The 3,425-nt window shown below is 44.6% G+C and overlaps 1 pseudogene; it reads right to left on the bottom strand.

Moving 5' to 3' along the window:
• Positions 1–1,871: 1,871 nt before the first annotated feature.
• LOC114212341 (tubulin polyglutamylase complex subunit 2 pseudogene) lies at positions 1,872–2,858 on the bottom strand (annotated as a pseudogene).
• Between the last annotated feature and the right edge of the window lie 567 nt (positions 2,859–3,425).

The following is a 3,425-nucleotide window of genomic DNA, read 5'->3' as shown; positions in this document are numbered from 1 at the left end:
GCGATGTTTCTAGGAAGAATTTGCTGCAGCTGAGGTCGAAGAGGTTGCTGCCTGTGTTCTCCTCTAGGATTTTGATGGACCTCTGTCTCACATTTAGGTCTTTCAACCATTTTGAGTCTATTTTTGTGTGTGGTGTAAGGAAATGGTCCAGTTTCATTCTTCTGCATGTGGCTGTCCAATTCTCTCAACACCATTTGTTGAAGAGACTGTCTTTTTGCCATTGGACATTCTTTCCTGCTTTGTCGAAGATTAGTTGACCATAGAGTTGAGAGTCCATTTCTGGGCTCTCTATTCTGTTCCATTGATGTATGTGTCTGTTTTTGTGCCAGTACCATACTGTCTTGATGCAGCTTTGTAATAGAGCTGGAAGTCCAGAATTGTGATGCTGCCAGCTTTGCTTTTCTTTTTCAACATTCCTCTGGCTATTCGGGGTCTTTTCTGGTTCCATACAAATTTTAGGATTATTTGTCCCATTTCTTTGAAAAAATTGGATGGTATTTTGTTGGGGATTGCATTGAATGTGTAGATTGCTCTAGGTAGCATTGACATCTTCACAATATTTGTTCTTCCAATCCATGAGCATGGAACGTTTTTCCATTTCTTTGTGTCTTCCTCAATTTCTTTCATGAGTATTTTATAGTTTTCTGAGTACAGATCCTTTGCCTCTTTGGTTAGATTTATTCCCAGGTATCTTATGGTTTTGGGTGTAATTATAAATGGGATCAACTCCTTAATTTCTCTCTCTTCTGTCTTGTGGTTGGTGTATAGGAATGCCACTGATTTCTGTGGATTGATTTTATATCCTGCCACTTTACTGAATTCCTGTATGAGTTCTAGCAGTTTTGAGGTGGAGTCTTCTGGGTTTTTCACATAAAGTATCTTATCAGCTGCAAGGAGTGAGAGTTTGACTTCTTCTTTGCCGATTCAGATGCCTTTGATTTCTTTTTGTTGTCGATTGCTGTGGCTACGACTTCTAATACTATGTTGAATAGCAGTGGTGATAGTGGACATCCCTGCTGCATTCCTGACCTCAGGGGGAAAGCTCTCATTTTTCCCCATTGAGAATGATATTCGCTGTAGGTTTTTCATAGATGGCTTTTATGATATTGAGGTATGTACCTTCTATCCCTATACTCTGAAGAGTTTTGATCAAGAAAGGATGCTGTAATTTGTCAAATGCTTTTTTTTTTTTTTTGGAACTGATAAAGGACCAGTGAGAATTATGAAAAATAAAAAGAACATACACAATTGTACCTTCAAGAATTTCCATGGAACATTATGACCCATCAAATTAAGGTATCCACATTCTCTAACAAAAATGAACTGATCTGAGTAAGGACAGCATGAAAATATTCTAATGCAGTGCTGCCCAACAGAACTTTCTGTGATGATGGAAATGTTCCATTATCTCTGTTGTTGAATACAGAAGCTACTAGCTACATGAATACTCACAATGTGTCTAATGCAACTGACAAACTGAGTTTTTTATTTATACAGCCACCTTTGGCTAGTGATTACCAACTGAACAGCACAGTTCTAATGCCTCATGGGTCAAAATCAGTGGTTTCTTCAGGGGATTTCTCTAATCACTGCTGAGGGGTGTAGACAGTTGGGGGTGGAAAGAGAGGAAAGCTCTTAGCAGCTCTATTTAACTACTTAAACAAGTTCTGAAACTCTCCACAGCTTTCAGAGGCAAGGGCTGAGGAAAGGGTATGCCCTTGAACTCCTGGCTAATGCCAACGGGAGTAAAAGGCCTAGAATATGGCTCATGCAGATGGGAAAAGGCCTATGGTACCACTCACAGAATCTGAGGCTTGGGCCATCTGTGCATGGAAATCGTTGCTGTAGGGCTGGTGGGGAGGTTGGGGTGCTCATTTCCGGACAGGGTTTCCAGGGCTAGAAGAGGATTTAGAGGTGGAGGGAGGAACCAGGGGCCCTTTCTGGCCACCTGCAGGCTGGACTGGCCCTTTCTTTTTGGGGATTAAGGTCTTGTTCTTGCCCTTGAACACTTTGCTGGGATCCAGCTTGTTCACGAAGCAGTTGGTCTCTTCTGCAAGTAGGTCTGTGTTGTAGGGGATGGGTTTATACATGTTGAACCACTGCTTGGCCTGTGGGCTAATGCCATAGCTGGTGAAGGCCTACTGCCACTGTGGCAGGCCCAGGTGCGTGATGAGCAGGCGATAGTAAGCAGTGAAGGAATCGGTGAGAAAATGCCAGTATAACGCTCTGTCCAGGAACCAGATCTCAGCGTCTTGCGCTAACGCTGGTTTCCCTCTTTTGTAGACAAGGCAAACCTTCCCATTCCCATTGCAAGGATCCAGCTCAAATATCACACTGCAAGAATCAAAGTGAGGCTTCTCTGGCTGGTTCTCACTGGCTTCAAGTGCATCATCCTCCAGGTCTGCCAGAGTTGGTGCATTTGGGAGTGAATACACGGAAGACTGGTTGAGTTGAGTCAGTTGTGCGATGCTGTTAATTGTCATGCTGCCCAATGGAATGGAGTGCTCATCCAGCTTCACACTCCATGTCATGTGGAAGTCATTGGTCATCAGGTAAAAATTCTTCACATCCTCAGGTAGCACACAGTTATTTTTTTGTTCCCATGAAGAAATCATATGACGTTCAGCAGGTTGTTTCTCTATGATAGTCACCTCTGTCACACCTGGGGAAGATTCTAGGATGCGGGTGATCCCCAGGGTCAGCTTCTCCAGGTGGGCTTGCTGCAGCCCAGGGGCGTCGTCTCCTCCATGGCTCCCTGCTCTGCGCGCGGCGGGGGCAGTGGCGGGGGCAGCGGCGGGGACGGAGCGGGAGAGCGGGGCAGGCGGGAGGGCTGGACACCGCCCCAGAGGCTTGGCCATCAAGTTCACGGCAGGCCGGAAGTTGTAGTGCTTGGCACCTGAGAGCGCTGTGGGGCGGAGATGGAAGGCCTGGGCTGCTCTGGGAGTAGTAGTTCCACGGCACACTTGTTGCCTCGGCGGTCGCTCCACGCCACAAAGCCCTGAAAAATGCTTTTTCTGCATCTATTGAGAGGATCATATGATTCTTGTTCTTTCTTTTGTTAATGTATTGTATCACATTGATTGATTTGCGGATATTGAACCAACCTTGCAGCCTAGGAATAAATCCCACTTGGTAGTGGTGAATGATCCTTTTAATTTACTGTTGGATCCTATTGGCTACTATTTTGGTGAGAATTTTTGCATCCATGTTCATCAAGGATATTGGTCTGTAATTCTCCTTTTTGATGGGGTCTTTTTCTAGTTTGGGGACCAAGGTAATGGTGACCTCATAAAATGAGTTTGGAAGTTTTCCTTCCATTTCTATTTTTTGGAACAGTTTCACAAGAATAGGTATTAATTCTTCTTTAAATGTTTGGTAGAATTCCCCTGGGAATCCATCTGGCCCTGGGCTTTTGATTGTTGGGA

The sequence above is a fragment of the Eumetopias jubatus genome, unplaced genomic scaffold, assembly GCF_037043125.1.
Source record: "Eumetopias jubatus isolate StellerSeaLion01/CBP00866 unplaced genomic scaffold, mEumJub1_p1.0 scaffold_1, whole genome shotgun sequence".
Taxonomy (NCBI): domain Eukaryota; kingdom Metazoa; phylum Chordata; class Mammalia; order Carnivora; family Otariidae; genus Eumetopias; species Eumetopias jubatus.
This window is presented reverse-complemented; position numbering and strand designations above follow the sequence as displayed.